This window comes from Canis lupus, chromosome 14 (assembly GCF_003254725.2).
Source record: "Canis lupus dingo isolate Sandy chromosome 14, ASM325472v2, whole genome shotgun sequence".
NCBI classification, from domain to species: domain Eukaryota; kingdom Metazoa; phylum Chordata; class Mammalia; order Carnivora; family Canidae; genus Canis; species Canis lupus.
In genome coordinates, this window is record NC_064256.1 from 39,728,400 (window position 1) to 39,751,277 (window position 22,878).

Below are 22,878 nucleotides of genomic sequence, written 5' to 3' on the forward strand. Positions count from 1 at the left end.
GAAAATATCATGAGTGTAAAAGGAATGCTCATTTATGTAAAGTTCAAAATTGCCCATGGTGTTAGAAGTGAGGAGGAAGGTTGCTATTGGAGAGAAGGGTGGGATATTGACCAGGAGAGCTCCAGGGTTTCTGGGGGGACTGGTTTTTCACGTGAGTGGTGGTTACACAGGTATCTTTGCTTTGTGGACATTTATCAAGCTACATAAGTGTGAACTGTGCACTTCTCTATATGTAAATGGTAAAAGGAAGCCATTTGGCACTGATCAGAATGCTTTTTGTAGGTGACTTCTTACTGAGCAGAAAGAGCAAAAGAGCATACAATGTAATTCATTCATCAACTTTTTGTTTTCTGAGTGACTTGTAGGTACCAAGCATTTTGCTGGGGCTCCGAGATTAGATGAAGTGAACATGACCCCTGCCTACAAAGAATTTACAGTCCAGTGAAGGATAAGCATGTACTGAATATCGCTGTACTCCAAGGCAAAGTGTCCTGAGGTCCTAAGAGGGATCAAGTGGCTGGTCTTCATGAAAAGCCACTTAAACAGCACTCCATATTTTCAGGAATCACATGTAATCTTTAAATGTGAATTTATATTTAGTGGATGATTTCTTGTTTTTACTACCTTACTCATATAATGAAGAGCTTCTTAGATTCCACTTTTCTCCCATTTCGTGGCAAGATCAAATTCATACATAATCAATAAGAGACGTGTGATTATTATTACTGAAGATACTAAGATAACATGTACTTTATAGCATTCTTTTTCAAAGATCTAAGTTTTTAAGATATTCCAAACAGTAGCAACACCCGAGGAATTAATTATAAAGCCAATTTTGAACATATGAATGTGTAATTCTTTACATGAAAAACCATCCACTGATGAATGGATAAACAAAATGTGGTATGTCCATATAATGGGATATCATTCAACCGCAAAAAGGAATGAAGTGCTGATACGTGCCACAACATGGATGACCCCAGAAAACATGCTACATAAAAGAAGCTGTATTCAGAGGGTTACGTATTGTATGATTCCATTTACATGAGGTATCCAGAATTGGCAAATCCAAGGAGGTAGACGGTAGATCAGTGGTTGCCAGAGGCCAGGGGAAGGGAGGAATGCTGAGTGACTGCTAATAAGTACAGGGTGAGAGGGTTCTTCAGGTGATGTGAATGTTCTGGAATTAGATGGTGGTATATACTTGTGAATATACTAAAAACCACTGAGCTGTACACTTTAAAACAGCAAATTTTATGATATGTGAATTATATCTCGATAAAAAAATATACAAGGTAATTTTCAAACATAAAGCTAAAAAATTTTAAATCATAAATGTTTTTACCTGAGAAATTCTCCATGCAATTTTATTGTACATCTAATGAGTGAGCACCAAAAAACATACACCTCAAGATGGAAAGTTATAAAGATCAAAATAGGCAAACGAGCTTCCACTTCTATGAAAATTAAATCAGGATCGAACACAAACCTTTTACGCGAGGCTACAGAGGGATCAGACCTTGACTGCTTGCGTCTGTGTCTCTACTTCTAATTCCAAAACCGAATTCGTTCGTGGCTGGATTACCCGCATCAGTGAATATTTGATGAACTCCCGCTTTTCTTAAGCTGATTGGCAACAAAACTACCTTCCGTTTACCTCCCTGATAAGCAGCCCTTTCTCTGATGCTTGTTGGTGGGAATTAGAGATTGGGGTGTGTGCAAATTGGCATTTCCAGGTAAGATGAGCTTCCTGTGGAGGGAGAAAGAAAGGAATGAAAGCAACCGAGCAAAGGGCTTTGTGTTGGAAACCCAGGTAGGCCCCCAGTAATAAATACATTTATTGCTTGGACAGTAAAAAGTACTGGAGAGTTTAAAATAAATTCAGAGTTATTTAAACTTAATTTATGACCAGGAAAATAAACCCTCTCTTCCACCATTAATGTTTTTTATCTGGGCCATCAAATGTCACACGCTACTGATTTTGGATGTAAGGTCACTGGAAACAACATATCAGAGGTGTCAGCACCACAAATCAAGTGAAATTCCCTTAAAAATAAAAACGTCAGGAGTAAAATAATAGGCAATAGTTATTTCATGCTATGAGAGACTTGTAATATATCAAAGGGTTCACCTTTTTCTACCTTTATGATGTATCGCTTTGAACACGAAATATACTTCTGCTTAACAGATAAAGAAAACAGGTATCAGGATGCCGAAGATAAGAATGATGACATATAATAAAACTATTTGAGGGCACGAAAACATTAGGATGCAGACCACTGAATATATCAAAAGACGAACAATGACCCTGCATCTATGCAGATCTACTGTCTGGCATGTCAGTTATTTTAAGGGGTCATCCTAAAGGTCACCCAAATGGTATCTTTGAAATCAGAATACAAATCACATTGGGTTTGGGGAAGGAAATAAAGAATGTCTTAGGGCTTGCCGAGCTGGTGTAGTTCTACACAGAAGTCCAAATCCTGAAGCAATCCCCTGGTCTTTTATACTCGGCCTGAAAAAAGAGAAGCAAGTGCCAATCTGCCGGGAGGAGACGAAAGATAAAGCTGACTTGGAGCAGACAGCTTCTTTATGATCCTGATGTTAAACACCTGACAGGCAGTGGCATTTGCCATAATGCGTTGTTGCTAAATGCATTAACTCCTGGCAGAGTAAATTCACCCAGGATTATACTTTATGCAAAAGCATCTGACTAAAAGGGTTATCAAAGCCTCAGGTAAAAATGACTTTGTTTCATCCTTGTGACATATCTTACAGCGATTTTCTAGGACGTTAAAGGTAAAATCTCACTTCCTGATTCAAGGACTCATAATCTGGTGGATGAAATGACTCCAGGGAAGGATAAAGGAGTATAGAGCCATTCACATATAAGCACAAATTTCGCCCAAGATGGTAGTGAGCAGTTAGAGAAAAGCCATAATACTTTAGTTTAAGCCTCCCCAAGTCCTTTTATCATTGGGAACGGGGGACAGGGGGAGAGGAGGTCATGTCTGCCAATCAGCAGATAACAGGGGTAGGAGACAAACCGGTACTATCACTCCGTCAGCCAGGGTCACAGCACCGGAACCCTGCATTCCTGACGTATGGTCGCCTACATAATGAAGCATCCTTCCCCACTGTGGTGACTATAGAGCTTTAGTGATGAAATGGAATGCAAAAGGTTTGAAAATCTCTCTCCCTTCAGGTGTTAGAGGAGGGAAACAGGCTCAATCCCAGGAGGAAAGTGCTTGGGGACAAGGTGGGATCCTCCACTGTGGTGTCTGGCTCTGGCCAGGCCACTCATGCAAATGTCACATGCAAGCCCCACATGTGTGAAGTGGCTGTTGCTATCGGGAGGAGGCTCCCCCAAATGATCTCCAATTCTCCTTTGACTTACTGCGCATGTGATCCTAGCCAACCACTGAAATCTCTGCATTTGTTTCCCAATGAAGCTACTTGATGTCTGTGCCCATCCACTTTTCAGGACATATATAAGCTCGGGCCTCTTAGCAGAACACTACGTATCCCTGTAGAACCCAGCACTCAGAGATCCAGACTGTCTAAATTGAAGTCCAGCTCTGCTGTGGGCTAGCAGTCCAACACTGCATAAGATGCTCAACCTTCCTAAATCCTTATGCACAAAACAGGGATAGGAATACTAATACTTACCTGTGTGGTATTGTGGAAATGAAATGAAAAGGTCTCAGGGCCACAAAGTATGCATTTAAACAACAGAGAGTGAATCTCTTGAAGCAGAAAGCAGTTGGTCTCAGGGGTCCTGGCTCACCATTGTCCTGCCACCCAGCACTTCGGCTTTTACCTGCAGACTCAGGACCTGACTTTACTGCAAGTGTGGGATGGAATGGCATGATTCCAAGAATGCAAAGCCCCTAACAGCCCAGGGCTTCCCCCCTCCGGCCTGTTATCCTTTGAGCAATCTGCTCAAATGATGGATGGTTCCTCTGGTCAAGATGGGGTTTGATTCAGAATCACATTGTGAGAGACAAGAGCCCCAATGCCAGCCAGCACCCTATTTATTTGTGGATTTGGCTTATTAGAGACAAATGATGCTGAGGCAGTTCTGTGGGCATCAAATGAATTATTTATACATCCACTTAAGTTGTTTTATTGGAAGACTCAAATTCGTTTAACTCTTGAGTTTTCAGCATGGTGTGTGAGAATCCTATTGAGCGCTTCCTAATCACTTTCTAAATTTTACTTTGGGGTAGCACCTTGAAAATCCATGGGCATTAGGATGACACAGCAAGGAGATATCAATACTCAAGGCTTTATAAGGAAAAAAAAATAAAAACCAAGCTTAGGTTTGAGAAAACTATCCATTTCTATAAAATGTTTATTGGGAATCTGTTTTTGAACTGATTAGACCTTTGGAAACCTAGAGTGAAAGATATTTAAAATAAAATGTAATGATACAGCACTTTTTTTCATTTTCCCTAACTTTAAGGGAAGCTTTTTCTTCCTTCAGGCACGCAATTTCACTCAAAAGTAATTGCCAACCCTGCCTCATTCTATTACTTGTAAATTCAACATAATTAGAGACACATTCAGTTCATTACTAGCTTGAATCTTTGCCCAGCTTTTTTTCAGCCTGTTGCCTTTTCAAAACACTTTATTAAAAACTTGTTTTAGTATCACATTCTTTAAAGGAAAATAATAACTCCCAAGTACATTTTATAGAAATTGCTCAAAATACAGGACCCAATGCCAGAAACTAATAAAATCAAATCACAGAACTTACATCAGAAGGCTGCCATAAACTGCTGCAGAGCAGCTTGGGCATGTTTGACCTGGAAATTGAAATTCGTGTGCTCTAACACATAGTTTCAGTGGAGAAACTGTCACCAGATCTTGCAATTTAAAAACTATGTTCTTATTCTATCGACTGTAATGCAATTTAGCCCCTAAATATCCTTTTTCCTCTGAAGAACTCCAAACACTTTCCTGTCATATTACCCAAAGCATCAGCCTTGTGGGCATTTTTTAGTTCTGTTTTATAGAGTGAGATGCTTGGATAGGCAAAGGTTTTCAGGCCAGACTGTTGAGATAAAGAGTTTTGACCTTGAAGCTTCAAAATGGTGCTTTAGTCCTGGAAAGAGGGAATTTAAGGAGAGAACACCCTGGGCAGAGGTTGAGTCCATATTGACACCTGCAACCCAGAGGTGGGTTAACAGCCCAGGTGCTAAATGGCTTGCAAGTTTGAAAGCTTGAGCAAATGAGCCTATGGGTATACATGAAGCACAACCACCCTGGCTATTTGCAACACCAGCCCCTTGGAGAGCACGGAAGCAAAAGAGGCAGGCCCTCCTAGAACCAAGAGCCAGAGAAGAAGCTGGCCTTGAGGAAAGGCAGTACCAATGGAAAAGAGAGAGGTCTTTTCCAGGTCACCTTGTTATCTGATAAACTGAATACCTATCAGGTAGAAAAGTACAGTTGACATCCCAGTCTAGACAGGACCATTCCTGGGGACTCATTTGTTAAATTTGCTGTTATTTCAAATGCTACATTCTGTAGGGGCCGGGGATGCTTCAAATAGCTTACTTTAAAAACCTACCCATAGCAAATCAAAGCATGAAGACTTGCATCCTAGAACCTGGAAGGTGTTTCTCTGGGTGAATCACACTATGTCTAGTCCATAACACATTGGCTTCCTGGGTTCCTAGCATTTGAGCTTTGAGGTATGAAAATGGTGACTCTGTGGTCACTAAGTAGAGAAACTGAGGATGAGATATGTTGCTGGTCACTCTCTTAATTTTCAATTAAGATAGCTGATCATTATCTTAATGTCAAATGAAATACAGTAATTTGGCCACAGAGACTAGTTTTCTATTCTAGGATCCAAGGTTTTTACTTGACTAGGAAGGGTCCGTCATGAAGAAATAAGCATTTCCTCATTCTTCTGGGTTTTTATCTGTGGAAAGTATGGGATCTAGTACTCAATAAAAATATCCTGACCTGATCAATATATGACCCTGACATCAGGACCTGAGCTGAGATCAAGAATCGGATGCTAACCAACTGAGCCACACAAGCCCTCAACACATTTTATTTTTGATACATCCAATTCCAATCAAAATCTCAATAAGTCACTTTGTGGATATTGACAAACAGATTCTGAGGTTTATATATAGGAGAGCCAAAAGACCCAGAATAGCCAACACAACATCAAAGACAAAGCTGGAGGATTGGTACTGCCCGATTTCATTACTTCTATACAGCTACAATAATCAAGACAGTGTGATGTTGGCAAAAGAAGAAACAAATACAGTAGATCAATGGTACTAAGTAGAAAGTACAGAACTATAGTCAACAATATAGTATACAAATATAGCCAACTCATCTTTGACAGAGCAAAAGTAATTCAATAGAGGAAAAATACACTTTCCAACCAGTGGTTTGAACAACTGGACAACTACACACACACACACACACACACACACAAGAATCTAAGTACAGACTTTCCATTCTTCACAAAAATTAACTCCAAATAGATTAGAGACCTTAATGTCAAATGCAAAACTATAAAACTTTCAGAAGATAACATAGGGAAAAAGTCTAAGTGACCTTGGGTTTGGCAACGAGGTTTTAGATACAATACCACAAACATGAAAAAGAAAAATTTGCTCAGTTAAATTTCATTAAAGTTAAAACTTCTGCTCTGTTAAAAGCACTGTAAAGAAAATGGAGGAAAAAGGCACAAACTGGGAGAAAATCTTTGCAAAACACATATTTGATAAAGACTTGCATCTGGAATATAGAAAGAACACTTAGTACTCAGCAATAAGAAAACAAGCCAATTAAAAAGAAAAAGTATGAACAGACACCTCACCAAAGAAGATATAAAAATGGCAAATAAGTAAATGAAAATATGCTCAACATAACATGTCTTGGGGGAATTCTAAGAGAATACAAGGTACAATTGCACACCTATTAAAATTGCTAAAGTCCAGAATATTGACATCAAATGTTGGTAAGGATATGGCACAATGAAAACACTCATTCACTGCAAATGGTGCAGCCACTTTGGAAGATACTCTGCTGGTTCCTTAAAAAATTAAGCATACTCGAGGCACCTGGGAAACTCAGTCTGTTAAGCATCCAACTCTTGGTTTCAGCTAAGATCACAATCTCATGGATCATGGGATTGAGCCCCATGTTGGGCTCTGTGCTCAGTGGGGGAGTCTGCTTGAAACATTCTCTCCCTCTGCCCCTTCCCCTGCTCGTGCTCTCTCTCAAAATCAATCAATCAATCGATCAATCTTTAAAAAGAGAGAGAGGAAGAAATGAGCTATCAAGCTATGAAAAGACATGAGGCAACTTTAAATGCTTATTACTAAGTAAAAGAAGCCAGTGTAAATGGCCTAAATATTCTATATGACATTCTGTATAGAGCAAAACTATAGGGACAATTTAAAAAATCAGGGGTTGCCAAGGCTTTGTGGGGCAGAGGAAGAAATGAATAGGGGGAGTACAGGAGATACTTAGGGCAGTGAAACCCACAACGATGGATGCATGACACTTGACACACAACAGTGGATACATGACAGTATGCATTTGTCAAAACCCATAGAACCACACAACATAGAGAGAACTCTAACACAAACTATGGACTCTAGTTAATAATAATGTGTCAATATTGGTTTATCAATTGCAACAAATGTACCACTCTAATGTAGGATGTGAGTAATAGGAGAAACTGTCTAGGGGAAAATGGGGCATGAAGAAATTCTTTGTACTTCCTGCTCAATTTTTCAGTAAATCTAAAACTGCTCTAAATAATAAAATATTAATATTTTAAAACTGATTTGGTAAAGATTTGTTTAATCAGGTGATCCAAGTTGCTCAAAAACAGTTCTTTTTGCCTTGTTCTGCAGATATTGGTCAGGGTATATGAGAAGACACTCTGATCTTTCACCAATGCACATATACTATTTTTAAATAGCAGACAATGAATCCTATCATCCCTGGTTTACAGATGAGAAAAGTGAACTTATTAAGGAGTCTTAAGACAGTGGCCAGAATTCAGGCCTCCTGATCACTGAACTATAACATTTACTGAATTAGGCTGTTCTCCTATACATGAGGAGTAGCCACCCTAAAAGGATGAGCAAGTTGTGGCTGTATGTGAAAACAAGACGGTAAGCTGCTGGTCCTGGCATTCAGACACACTGTGCTGTCCCTGGAGACCCAGGTTGGCAGATGCACTCACTGCATCGGTCAAAGCTTTAGTCACACACTGGTCCCTCCAACAAAAAGAACCTTATCTCTAGGGATGCCTGGGATGAAAGCCTCTAGTCTTTGTAGTCTATCATTCTCTTGATGAATCAAAACAAACAAACAAACAAAAACAAAAAAACAAAAAAACTAGAGGCACCTGGGTAGCTCAATCAGTTAAGAATCCAACTCTTGATTTCAGCTCAGTTCTTGATCTCAGGGTTGTGAGATAGAGTCCCAAGCACTGGGCATGGAGTCTGCTTAAGATTCTCTCTCTCCCTCTTCCTCTCCCCACTTCTAAAAAAAAAAAAAACTATTGAATTTATTTGAATCATAACAGCATCTGCCAAATGAGAATATAATTTCTAGAAGAAATCAAGAGAGAGTGGGTTGTGGGGATGGCACAGGGGTGGGAGGGAAGTGGAGATAGATTCACATTTTCCAAACCAGAGTGTGGTGACTTAAAATCTCATGTGCCAGTCAGGGCGGGTGAGGTTATACTCTAATAACAAACAAAAATTTCAGTAGTGTAAAATAGTAAAGCTGTATTTCTCACTTACTCTGCATGGTATTCTCAGATGGTGGGATACTTCTACTCTGGTCTTTCTCACTCAGAGTTTCAGCATGATGGAGCATCCACCATCTAGAATGTTGCCAGTCACCAGAGCAAGGAAATAGAGACATAAGAATCCTGTACCTGCAGAACCTGAAGTCTTAAATACTTCCACTGGGAAGTGACACACATCATGTCTGCTCATGTTTCATTGGCCAAAGCAAGTCACATGGTTTGAATGCTAACCTCAAAGAGATGAGGATGGGAAATCCTACCAGCACCCGGAAGGAGGGGAAAGAGAGATACCAGTGCATGATAGTAATGACTGCCATCTTCATATGCCTTTATCATAGTTCTCTCTTGATGTTATGCAAAATGGATTGTTTTTAGAGAAAGAGGTAGAGGAGAAAGGACAAAATACAGTGAAATTTATTTGATACTCTATTCCTTGGGCACTGCTTGAATAGAAGCTAGACCAAAGCTTGCCTTAGTGTAGAAAACCGTGTCTTTCATCAATAATGCAAATTAAGCTTAAAAATATGACTTATGGAAGGGTTTCAAATCAGACTTGCAAGTTCTTCGGGAAAAAGGTCAGCACCCATTCGTAAAACTGAACCCTATACTAACAGAGCAGAGTTGATTGAACCTCTAATGAATTAGTTTACTTCATACAATTACACTCTTCATTCTAGGTGGCCTCCTGATAGAGTAATGGACTAATCAAAAAAGAGAGCCATTTAAGAGATGTAGGTTTCCAAAAAAAAGTCATCACCAGCAAAACCAAATTCAGCACATATGACTCATATAAGGATGTAAGGAGTGACAGGAGCTTTGGCTTCACAGGCACTAGGTCAGGATTTGCCACCATTATCATCATTATCACTGACAAGCAAACACGTACCCCAATATGTCAAAATTAGGCTTACCTAGTCATTAAAACTCCCTACCAAATATCCTACCAAAGTGATCTTCCCACAGTGAAATATGTGAGCAAAGAAACTCATTACTCAGTAAGCACCTACTACGTGCCTGGCACTGTTATCAGAAACAAACACAAATGACTGCCCTGAAAGAATGAAGGAAAATTTTAATCTTATATTAACTTGAAAGTGATGATTACAATTATTTATTTTTAAATACTTTTAACAAGGACTTTGCAGTTTGAACATAAAATAAAATAAATGTTTTAGTCCTTGGAAAATCTGGGTCACGGCTCTGCAGTCAAGCCTCATGGCTAGCTGGTGTGCACGGGGTAGTCACCGCCCCAGCAGGGCTGTTAGGACAAAACGCTGAGCCAGGAGGCAGAGAACCAGTCTCCTGGCATCCTCAGCTGACTTCCTATATCACGTCAAGAAAGGCACTTGACTGTTCTGTGCTTAATTTCTCCATCAGTCAAAGGAAAGCAATATTTCTTACTCCCGTTCCCACTCCTCCCAGAGTGTTCCATGGATTAATTACCTACCATATAGGAAGTACTCTAAGTGCCTCATAGAAAGGAGTTTTTTCAAACACAATGTTCCACTTTTAAATGGCCCTGGAGAAGAGAGGGCATGATTTTGGTGTCAGGCTTCTCCAGGAGGGATCTATCTATCTGGCGATGCTGCTCAATCTCACTCAGTGTTCAGTTATTGAAAGATGGCCCTCAGGTAAGTTTGGAGACGCGAGCAGAATGACCATGGTCCCCCTCAGTTACACACCTCCCCAAATTCAGAGCAAATACTTGTCTTGAACTTCCCTCCCCTCTGAAGCCCTTGGTGAGCCATCTCTCCTCCTGTGACAAGCTCAGCCTCCCCTTGGGGCATCTACAGCTGTCCCTCTAGGTCCTGGTCTTCTCTCTTGTCCCTCTCTCTTCATCTCAAGGTGCTGTCCCGAACTTCTCCTAGCAACACTCATTTTCTCCTTGCCTTAGGAAAAACCCCAAACCCAAAAACTCTTCTCCCAAATGGATTTTGCCATTAAAACCCTTCAATAAGTAGCTTATCAAAGAAGAACAGCAGGAACATTCTGAAATCCAGCCCTGCCCTGGGGTGTACAGGACAGGGGACAGGGCATGCAGCTAGGAGGTGGGGAAACCCAGGGTTTGACGTCTGCTCTGCCAGGACGAGTTGAGTGGCTTCAGTCACTCAGTCAAGGACTCCCTTATCTGGGTCTCAATTTTCTTGGTTGGAAAACACTTAATCAGGATGAGCTGCATTCCAAGGTTGCATTATCTGCCATCTGCTTGGTTTCATTTGAGGAGAGGGTAGAGGGTAGAAATAAGTGCATAGGTCGTGGGCTTGAATTTAGACACTACCACTTACCAGCTGTGTGATCTTGGGCTAGTTACATAACCTCTCTGCCTCACTTCTCAGCTGTAAAATAGAGATAATAACCATCATCTCACAGGGTTGGTGGAGGTATAAATGGAGAATGCAAAGTACTTAAGTAATATCTGGCACCTCAGGAGAGTGCCCTAAATGCTCATCATTTTTATTATTCCAGCAGGTGTCAGATTTGCATTGGACATCCCTGCCACCATTCTTGGCCTGGTGTCCTTCTCTGACAAAGAAATTTAAGGTTCTCGTAAGGATGCATTTTCATCCTCTACCTGTTGCGCTGTGTGGAGAGAGCTGATAGCATGACAGCCAACGTAAATCATCCTCTGGCCCATGGGTGCCAGGTGGCAACAGTGCAGTGGCTACATGATGGGAGAAATGGGGGCCAGGGCAGGAATGAGGTGGAAAAGTCCCAGTGCCTGCAGAAAGAGGAGAGAGGAGGAGGGATGATCAGATGATTCTGTTCAAATCAACTAGCACATGCTGAGTGACTCTGCTGGATGCACAAGACTGGTGCTCAGCACCGCACTTATGTTTGTGGGGTATGTGTGTTGTGTGTGTGTGCATGTGTGTGCAACACATGCAGGGATACATGCACACCCACATGCATAAGCCCATGCAGAGAGAGATATCGAAGTGTTTAAAAAGACAGTGTCTCTGTCTCAAGGAGCTTACAATCTAATTGAGAGGCTAAAACAAGAGCCCAGCAAATTTGGTTTAGTTCGGACTACATTATGTGAAAAGGTAAGAACAAATGAAGGGCCAAGAAGGACATCCAGTCCTTTGGGGAGTCCAGGGATGGTTTCCTCATGGGGTGGCACCTGAATGGAACCTTAGATGATTAGAAGCATTGCAACATTCATTCACTCACTCAATAAAAATTTGTTGCATGCCTACTATGTGTCAGGCACTGTTCTAGGTCCTGGGGAAGCAATGACAAACAAAAGCAGACACAGTTCTTGGTGGTAGGATGGAAAAGAACATTTAGGACACAAGAAAAAAGAAAAGCAAAGGGACAAAGGCAAGAAAATGTAAGCTGGAGCATAGTTGGGATGACAAGGAAGAAGCGGTAGCAGGGAAGGCAGTTGGAAGCAAATGGGAGGGGTCAGATGCCTGGCAGTGAGCTTGAACTTCACTCAGGGAAGAAGTGTGTGTCTACGGTAATGTGAGGATGTCTAGGAGGGAGTGCCATGGGCACAGCTGGGATTGAGCAAGCCTGATCCGCAGGAGCAAGTGGTAAAAGGGTTGGGAAGGGCACCGACGCATCAGAGCCTCACAGTCCCAGGGCTACCATGTGCATGTGATGGCAGACACAGGTGGTACCTGGAGGGGTCACAGCAAGGAAGAGATGGGTGAGGGAGAAGCAGAAGATCTGGTGGGGAAGAGGTGCGCTGCTATCAGACTCACCTGCCTTGTCTATTATAGGTTGTGTCAGCCAGGCTGTTGCTTAACCTCTGGGCCTGTGTTTCCTCATCAACGAAACAAACCAACAAACAACCATGCCCAGAGAGTTGTTTTGAGAAATAAAAATAAACTGCATAGTTCTAGACACTAGGTAAATAGTAATTATTGGGCATTGCATGGATGAAATAAGTAGGACATTCACTCATTTAACTTTCTTTCCTATAGCCTTATTTGCCTAAGACAGGTCCAACAGACATACAGGTGATCATGACCCCCACCCTTGGTGATGGAGCAGAGTGGCTGCTTTACAGACTGGGGAATAGGTGTTGTTGTTTAATGGGTATACAGTTTCATTTTTGCAAGATGAAAAGGATTCTGGAGATGGATGGTGGTGTTGTTTGCCCGATACTGTGAATGCACTTAACACTACTGAACTATGCAATTAATAACGGTTACAATGGTAATATCATATATGTTTTAACCACAAATAAAAATAAAATAAAAAAGAATGAGGGCAGATTTAAGAAGAGATAACATGAAAAAAAAATCTTTACAGTTTCAAGTATTTGTGACCAGGAATATGGTGGGAATCAACAGAGAAATAGGACAATCTAGATGATTCCATTTGGTGGGTAGATGGAGAGCTGGGTCGATTTGGACACACTGAGCTTGACGTACCAGCCAGACACTGTGTTGAAGCCATCCTGCCAGCAGAGAGAAATGTGAAGCAGGAGGCTGGCACAGAAGATGCACATATGGGGACCGTCGGGGCTGAGTGGGGTTGACACGGAGGAAACAGATGTCTCAGAGCTCCATGGAGGACAGCGGAGAGAAGGTGAGAAGACAGTGGCTTTTCTCATGTCAAGTAAAGGGGCTATTCAGGGAAAGCAAACCAAATAACTGGTCTCAGTTAAAGCCAGGCCTCATGGGGAAGGAGGATAACAAGGAGGGAAAGAAGGTTCTAGGCTTCGGAGGCATCACGAGAGCTGCACAGCTGATGTGTATGCAGCCTGTCTCCTGCTCCACTGCCCACGTGCCTGGGTTCTACGGATCCGCCCCATTTTCTCATCCCATCACTGACATTCTTTCTTTCCTTTGCCTCTTCAGACCCCTTCTGTCCCCATACCTCCTGCTTCCTCAGGACTTCAACTCTGCCTCCTTCCTCAAAATGACCATTCACACCTGTTGGCTTGGCTCTGAGCATCCCTTCAACTCTAGCCCGGCGCCTCATTGTCTGGAAATATCTTTACCTGCCTAGGAAAAAGTGCAGAGATCGATATCATGACATACTATCCTATCATGAGATAAGTGACCACAATGAAAAAGAATGGTAGTAGCCAGTGCTAAAGGAGAATGGGGACATAGGGATTCTCATGTATGTGAGTGGGAGAGTAAACCTGGTGTAACTGCTCTGAAGATTAATTGGATGATATTTACTTAAAACTTCAAGTTCATACCCTTTGACTCAGCAATCCCACTTTTCGGCATGGAAGCATGGAATTCTATTTATCTAGGATGCTTATGGTAACATCGTGAAGGTTCCATCAGTGGGGAATTACGGAATATATCATGGGACATCCGTTTCAAGAATACTGATCGGTCCTTGATAAAAATCTGCATTTCTTGGCCTACAGAGATTCTATGGTACAACTCAACATACATAGGGTGGTCCATAAAATAAATATACATACACACACATATATACACATACATAGATAGATAGAGATCCCTATTTAACAATAGAAAAAAATCAGGAAAAACATACACATAACTGCTAATACTGATTATTTCAAAGGGATAAGATTTCTTAGGCAGACATGGGAAGAGAGAGGGGGTAGAAATTTAGTCTCTGTATATAATGTTTTTTAAAAGTGGCAAAATTTGAGGGGGGTGGTTTTTCTTTTATGTTTTTATCAATATTTGTCATATAAGGTAAATTTAAGGGGTGCCTGGGTGGCTCTGTCAGTTAAGCCTTTGCCTTGGGCCCAGGTCATGGTCTCAGGGGTCCTGGGATAGAGCCCCACATCCCGCCACTCCCACCCCCCACCCCCATTCTCTCTTTCTCTCAAATAAATAAATAAAATATTTTTTTAAATGAAGTAAATTTAAAATGAAAAAATATTCTTGATAGAGGGACTCTCATTGGCAGATTATTCTTTCATACCCGGTAGTGACAGAGGTTTCTGATAAGCCAATGGGTTGACTGCATCTGGATGACCTGATAACCCCGACCAATCAGAAGTGGGACAGGAGGAGGAGGTACCACTGGCTTCAAGGTTGCGTGGTGGTGAGGGCAGTTTCACTTGGAAGGGTTTGTGAAAATGCAAGTAGATATCAACATGGAAATGCCTCGTACTTCCCACCTTAGCCAAGGACATAAACTTGGGAAATGTCTACATCTCAGGGACACGTAGAGAGGAGAAAATATGAGGGAGGCCAAAAGAAAACTAAAATAATGTAATGCAGAGAGGGAAAGGAGCCAGTAGAGGGAAGAAATTAAATAAGAAGAGACATGAGCAAGCTATTCATTGAATGAACATTTACCAAATGACTACTATGCGTGGATGTTATTCCAGTGCTGGGCATATGGCACTGAACAAAGCAAGTAAGATCCTTTTATAGAGAGTTCATATGCTCTCAGATGGGAGGTATGAAGGTGGGGGTAGAAACTGGCATTTGAAATTAGGAGTCAGTTTAGCTGCAAATGATAGAAGATCCAACATAACAATAGTTTAAGCAGGTTATGACCTAATTTCTCTGTCACATAAAAGTCCAGAGCAGCATGACCCAGGGTTGCTAGGGTCTCATCATGATGTCACCAAAGACCCAGGATCCTGTTATCTTGGTGCCCTGGGATGACACTTTCACTTCAGAGTCGAACACGGCTGCTTAAGTTCTAGCAGTCACATTCACATCCCAGCTGACAAGAAAGAAAGAGGATAAAAAGAGCACTCCTTCTCCTTCTAAAGACACTTCTATTTATCTTTGACCAGAACTGAGACATACCTATATGTCTCAGACATATAACGTGGCTATACCTCACTGCCAGGGAGGCTGCGATATGTGATCTTGTGTACCTGGTTGAAATTTGGGGTTCTGCTGCTAGGGAAGAAGGAGGGAATGAATAGCAGGAGCAACCTGCTTGTCTCTGCCATGGGAAGAAGTCAGAAAATAAGGAAACAAAAATATCACAGAGGAATCAATGGCTTGATGAGTAAAGACCTGTGGAAAGAAACAGAAGATAAGGCTACTCCATAGAGGTGGAGTGGTCAGGGAAGGTCTCTCCACAGAGGTGAGAGCTAGGTTGAGACATGAATGACAAGAAAAGCCAGCGGGCCATCGAAAAATCTGGGGGAAGAATATTCCAGGAAGAGGGAAGAGATAGGAGAGAGGCCCTGAGACAGGAGCAAGCTGGAAATGAATGAGAAGGTTGTCATGACTGTGCACAGAGGGACCTGGGGTCATGCCTGAGGGGGTCCAAGAGGGACAAGAACACCAGTGGGGCTTATTAGTGCTCTTTCTTAGACACATTGTGTGCACATGCGTGTTCGTGCATGTGTGAGAGACAGACAGCAGACAGAAGCACTCTCTCTCACTCAGCTGTGTGTTCATCTGCTCCAGACTTTCCAGATTCAAAGTGTCGAGTGGATGAACAATTTGGAGAGTCAGAGATGATAATCTAATTCAAACCTATCACGATAATAATGCTAATAAAATTTCCTCCTACTCAGAACTAGGAACCCTCTTCCCTGTCAACACCCACTGGAACCCCATGACATCTCTGCTGAGTGAGGAACTTGGGCTCTTGGTTTCAATGACCCTGCAGCAATTCTATGCAATCGTCTGCAATATGTTCTGATTACAGCCTCTCTTTGGTCCCGTGGCCATCTCTTTGTGCTGCCAAAGGCTAGAAATCCGGACCTAAACTACTGTTCTGGTCCCCAGGCAGCTTGGCCAGAAGATGGAAGCCATTAAGAATTGCCCATTCATTCCACTCAGATGCAGGCGATGCCCAATTCCAATGAAGCCAAATTATTTTGCAGCTACTATGTAATTTAATTCTCACAGCATCCTAGGAATTGGGCGAATAGGTGTTATTCCCACTGTACAGGTGGAAAAAAGAATTGAAACATGGGAAAGTAATTGATTGACCTAAGGTGAAGAAGTAGGTTGACAGCATCACAAGACTCCCTGCCTTCCATTGTTAAGTGCTTTGTCTGCTTGACCACACAGCTGCCTGAATGGGGTGGCTCCTATTTGAGCCACAGGTCACTAACATAAAACAGCCAAGGGATCCTTGCTCTGTTGCCTGCTAGGGTGACATGTTCTGCTCTTTGGAACCTGACGAACAATCATGATATGGAAAAGGTTACACCCTTAGACCTGGGTATTTCTGATTTATACAGAACAGCAACATTCAAAAGAGAATTTCCACCAAATACCCTATTTTGAGGCAATGCTGCAGTATAGTTCTTATCCTAATTATGGCCAGGTCAAAGGCAGCAGGAATGGAGAAAGCTGAAGGATCCTATTAAAATCTTGGCTGGTGGGGAGCAAAATAATGCCTGTTACCTCCCTGGGTATGTGGAATTTTATTCACAGGATTAGAGAGTATGGATATAAAGTAGAGACTCATGAGTTTCTTTCAATTATCTTTCACAAAGTTATACCAGGCCGCATGCTCCTCTTTTATTGCTAACAAAAGGGGATTGTGCTTGAATTCCTTCCAGTGTCTGGGTTGTTGTTGTTTTTTTTTTTTTCCACCCCCGAAGTGAGCATTCTGCTCTCAGCTACACAGGTGCAGAGCACAGCACCGTGATATCTCATAAAACCAGCTCCAGCCAAGGTGCTCAGAGACACAATGGCTAAATTTATGAGGCACACATCAGCATGTCCCTGTAGGGGGCTGGGCTGGCTGGGGGGGGGGCGGGGCAGATGAAGGGGCTCCTTACTTCTATGTTACCAGGTCGAATTAAGTACTGGCCAGGTGTCCCTACAACATACTCCCCACTAGTAAATGTGGGTCTTGTGTGAAAAAATGATCCCAAGACCTTGAATCAACTTTCATCATAGTCAGCAATCTCATCAAGGATGTGAGTCTGCCAAAATATCAAGACAGTCTCGGCAAGGACTCAATCTAGCTTTAAGGGTGGGCACCTTTCGAAGTTAGGTGGCAAAGACAGTGGGCTGGGTGTTTTCTTCGCCCGAGACTGTTTAGAATTTTATCACAAAGCCCAAAGCTCCAAAGGGCATAACTGCTTGTGTGTCTAGCGTGAGGATGACTTGGCTTTGGGGACAGGGTGACCCAACTCAGCTTTGTGGCCCTGGGCAGGCCTCCCCCTTCTTGGTCCCACAGCCCTATATTTGCTACCCTTCGCACTGGCAAGGGTCGGTGTATGTACAGTCCTTCACTTGCAGTAAATGCTCACTAGTTACAGATATTAATAGTATCAGGTGTGAAAGGAGAGCATTATATAGCAATGGGGCTTTTTCCTAGCAGTTCTCAGAGAAATCTCAAGAAGCCCAGATCAGAGTAAGTTGAAATCAAAAGAGCATTTCCAGAACCTCACTAGCTCTCTGATAAGGACATCCCTGTGTGATTCCATCTCCTCTGGCAGCTGCCTCCCTCAATAAACTCGTCCCCTCCCCATTCAGGCCCTGGTGTGCCTGCTAAGCCTTTCAGCTGTGCGTCAGCTGAGCCTGTGACTTCTAGAGCTGGCTCCATCCACAGAGCCTGACGAGATGAAGCTCTGTTTTCTGGCTCTTTCTCCACCCAGTGCCATCGCTGGATACAAAGTACCATCACTGAATCACCGGTGGCCTGGCACAGGGCGCTATCTGTACACACAACACAGATAGCCACTCCCCATCCCTGCCATTCTCCTGGGGACAGCAGGCAGCCAAGTTCTAGGAACTTTCCCGAGGAAAGCCCTGGACAGGTTAATAACCTGGAAGGAGAAAAACCTATGAAGAGGGTGCAGATGATAAACGGTTTATTACATCAAGGAACCATTAGAAAAATTAATCAGAAGGTAAAAGAGAATGAAAAGAAAGAATTGTGACAGCTCTCTCTGGCCTAATCCCTTTCTCTCGGATCCAAGAGGCTGTGGGGTGTGATTTAACATGACACATGAAGGCATCACTCGGGTTCCTCTGGCGCTGCACGACTCAGCGGCTGTGCGCCACATGGTGCAAGGTTACCCACGGCGAACCCACATCCTTGTATCCGAATCAGGCTGACCCTGCAGGGCGTGTGAAGGATTGGGGGTATCACTTGCTTCCTCCCGGAGACACAGCCTGATGCCACTGGGTGCCCCAACCAACCAAGGGGAGAGAAGCCCCTGTGTTAGCTGACCCTGCTCCTTTGCTCACCTCCGACAAAGGATTGTGTTGCAAATAAGATGCCTCGGAAGCACTGTTCTGCACAGTGGCTTTCCTTCCTTGTCTGCGTGGGCAAAGTGAGCTGCAGAGTCAGTGCTGCCTGGCTAACCTGTTATGGGAGGAGAGGGCCTTTGTCGTTTACTCAGTCTGACTGGTTGCCTACATTGCCTACACTTTCTGGAAACTTCTCAACTGTGGACTTTGCAGGACAGGGATGGATGCCTTCGGGGAGCACATTTTTGTGCCCTCAAAATCATGGAATGAAATATAACAAACACAGGATGCGTGCTGTTTGCAAAGTATGGTGCTGAAATCACTGGGGTGCAAAAGGGAACACGCTTTTCCAGGAACTCACCATGTGGAGGGGAGACAGACACACCTAGAGCCTCCGAAAGATTCAAACACAAAGTTTCAGAGCACAGGGAGGAAGACACTGACCTTCCATTTTGCCAGACTGTCTATACTTCTAGAACCATTTTGCTGACCACAGATATCTAGCATCTTTCACTGCCCTGCACTGCCTGGCCATCAACAATACTCAAACAACACTGGCCACATAAATACTGCCTGGAGAAAAGAGGAGCTGGCAATGGAAGGTAGAACATTCCAGAAAGGAGAAACTGCATCAGCCAAAACTCAGGATTTGTCAGGGAACAGTGAACACCAAATACACTGCCAGCTGGGCCAGGGTGGGGTTAAGGTAATTAACGGAGATAAATTTAGAAAGCTAGTCAAGGTTCTGGAGGCTGGGGGACATATTTAAACCCACTTTCCAAATATATTTCAGAAGAGCTGGTGAAGGTGACACCTTCCAGAATGTAGAAGGAAGTTAGCTGAACCTTCCCAATGGTCTCTTTTTCCTGTCCTCAGGCATGGAGCACAACATTTCATGTGACACAAGTAGGTCTGAAGCATGGAGAAGCAGAAACAGCCATGGTCAAGCCACCAATTTCTGGAACCACCTACATAACAGTTGTTGGGGCCGATCTGTGGCAGAAAGCATTTGCATGCGTACGTTTCACAGTGGATTCAAAGAGTTCAGGTGTTGGAGCCAAATGGACCGGATTTCAAATCCAAACTCTGCAACTTTCTATCCCATGACCTTGGGCAAAATACATTTCTTTGCTGGGCCTCAATTTCCTCATTTATAACTCAGAGAGAGTAACTCCAGTGTCATCTGGCTGCCGTTCGGATGAAATCAAAGGATACGACCGCCTAGCCTGTAACGGAAGGTGTTCAGGACACGTGAGCGCTTCTCCCCCGCCTTTCTGTTTTAAATTTGTTTCCATGCTGCACACAATTAAAAGTTTACGATGTTCTAAAACTGATTTTCCAATTTAGGGGCAGTAAATTGTAAGTCGCTGCTATTTTCCTGAAATGACAGTCTTTAGATTAGAGTCTGCTGGATTTCTTTTCAATTGCATTAAATTCTATTTACTGCATTTCTAATAAGACACCAACGAGTCTAGGAAGAACATCCAATGGCTGATTCTGACTATGAAAGCAACCTACGGGAATAATAACACCCCAGACCTCTGTCCAGTCACCTGTCCCCATGGACTCCGATGAGGACATTGTTAGCAAATGTGTCAGACACCTATGAGTTTAACACCACTGTGCTCAGTGATTCTATCAGCCTGGCCCTGTAGAACCTTCCAGAGATATTGAAATGAGCACATTTAGTTTAAATTGCCATAGGGTGCACTGATGTGCTTTTCATGGTTCCCAAGTGGGAGATGCTGTCTATGGCCATCAGCTGCTGGCCCCACCGAGGCCACTAGCACCATCCCACCTACCTCAGGTCTTGGCCACAGACGGGGAGGAAGAAAGCAGGTTTACAAAGTTTGGTCAATAAAAAGACCTGTTGGGGCACTTGGGTGGCTCGGTCGGTTAAGCATCTGCCTTCGGCTCAGGTCATGATTCCAGGGTCCTGGGATCCGGTCCCACATCAGGCTCCCTGGGCCTCAAAGAGTCTGCTTCTCCCCTTCTTCTGCTGCTCCCTCCCCCTGCTTGTGCTCTTTCTCTCTCAAATGAATAAATAAAATCTTTTAAAATAATAAAATTTAAAAATTAAAAGACCTGTTTTCTTTAGACTGGTCAGGAGGAGGCAGTCAAGGGCTCAAACCCGTGAGGTGAGGAGAGGCCTTGTCCAGGCCGGGCCCTTTCTATCTATATCCTGCCGATGATCCCAGACAGGCCAAATGTCCCTCACCTCTGAAGACTAGCTGTCTGGGCAAAGATTTTTCCAGACTACATCTTTGTTGTATGGTAAAGCTTTCCATGCAGTGTAAAAGCCAATTACTGTAGGGAAGGCAAATAAGCCCTGAGCACTTGTTTAATTTAGACTCTTTTTTACAAATACTCTAATTAAGCCTGAAGAAGCCTGCTTTTAACAATTGACTTCCTTTGCACAGCTGTCAGACCCTTCCACCTGAAATCTGCATGCCCCCTGAAGCCCCCTGGCACCCTTCTGTAGAGGGCTGTAGAGGACCATTTACTCTTATGGGCACAAAAGAGAAGTGAGTACGAGCAGGCTTGACGCAACCCAACTGCTCAGTATGCCAAGCCACAGCAGAGAGGAAAAGAGGAAGAGAAGCCCAGTTGAGCAAGGTAGAAATACACCCTTAGGCTACACAGATGCATGCAGCTTCCAAGCCACACTTTGGGGGTGCTGGGTACATCTGAGTGAGTGGGTTGGGGGGAGATCCGTGGTCCGTTGTCTCATGGGCCTGCTGGTACCCTCTGGCAAGCTTGTCTTTGAGGGTGAGGAGTTTCCTTGCATCTCTTCTATTTCCTAAGCTGGGTGTCTGCAGGTGCCAGGAGAGCATGGCCTCTGAGGTCATCATCTGCCCCAGGGACGTGTGCTGGGAGCTACCCTCACTCGCCTCATCCACCCCCAGCCCTCCCGGGACTGGCCTGGCCCAGCCAAGGGGAGGGGTCAGGTCAGAAATAGGAAATAGGCGCAGAGCTTAGAAGGACTCAGAGGGAAGGAACCCCTGAGGGTTGGTACAAAATTCCTCATGTGGGAAAAAAGCAAAAATGAAAGAGCACATTTAGGCCGTGCTTGCCCAGGAACAAAGTTGATTCTCTGATGTCCTGCAGAGTTCAGGGGCTCTGAATGTGCTGACAGGGGGAGATGAAGTGGAAGGCTGCACCCCGTGAAGGGCAAATGCATTCTTGCCGAGTCCTAAGGGCTTTCACTGAATGTAGGTGCCCTTTCCCAAGAGGGTGACAGGCTTCAATGGGGAAATGGTCAGAAATATTTCCTTCTCAGAGCAGAACCCACTGCAGGTGGTTGTGGCTTGGCTAGCCGCGGGATGTTTCTGGATGTCTGCCCACCATGTCCCACATAGCATTCTGAATTTGTGTGACCAGTTATGCAAAATACTCCCTTTTTCTTGCCAAGAGCAAAGAAATGTTTAGGACTAATTTCCTAATGGGAGAAAGGGCTGGATACCTGACCATTCTGTTCAGAAACCAGTAGAATTTACGAATGACCAAATTTAACTAATTGCAGAGCAGGCTGGCTTAGGTCGTGTGGTTCAGTGGAAGGAATTGGGGTCTAGAGTTGGGTCAGATTAGGTTCCAGGATAGTCCCCCAGGGCCACCTGGGTGGCTCAGTGGTTGAGCATCTGCCTTTGGCTCAGGTCATCATCCCGGAGTCCTAGGATCAAGTTCCGCACCAGGCTCCCAGCAGAGAACCTGCTTCTCCTCTGCCTGTGTCTCTGCCTCTCTCTCTCTCTCTCTCTCTCTCTCTCTGTCTCTCATGAATAAAAGAAACAAAATCTTAAAAAAAAAAAAAAAAAAAAAAAGGATAGTCCCCCAGGATAGGGTGTGAGTTGGGCACACCATTCAATTTCCCTGGACCTCCATTTCCTCACCTGCACCACGTAAGAATGCCTCTTCTCATAAGAGTGGCTGGGACAGTGGCTCCCAAATTTTGCTGCACATTGGAGTCACAACACCTGGGAGTCTTTACTAAATACTGATGTC

General features: G+C 43.5%; 1 long non-coding RNA gene across 7 annotated transcripts in view; it reads right to left on the reverse strand.

Annotated features, from left to right (window-relative positions):
• Positions 1 to 22,878, reverse strand: part of LOC112670610 (uncharacterized) — a 52,958-nt gene that overhangs the window by 19,985 nt on the left and 10,095 nt on the right. For 6 of the 7 annotated variants that reach the window (XR_007402059.1, XR_003143077.3, XR_003143076.3 and 3 more), the window contains 2 exons: positions 11,086 to 11,136; positions 1,490 to 1,750 (listed from right to left, as the gene is read on the reverse strand). This is a non-coding gene — a long non-coding RNA (uncharacterized LOC112670610). The remainder of the gene's footprint in view (positions 1 to 1,489; positions 1,751 to 11,085; positions 11,137 to 22,878) is intronic. The other variant, XR_003143075.3, reaches the window with a different exon arrangement.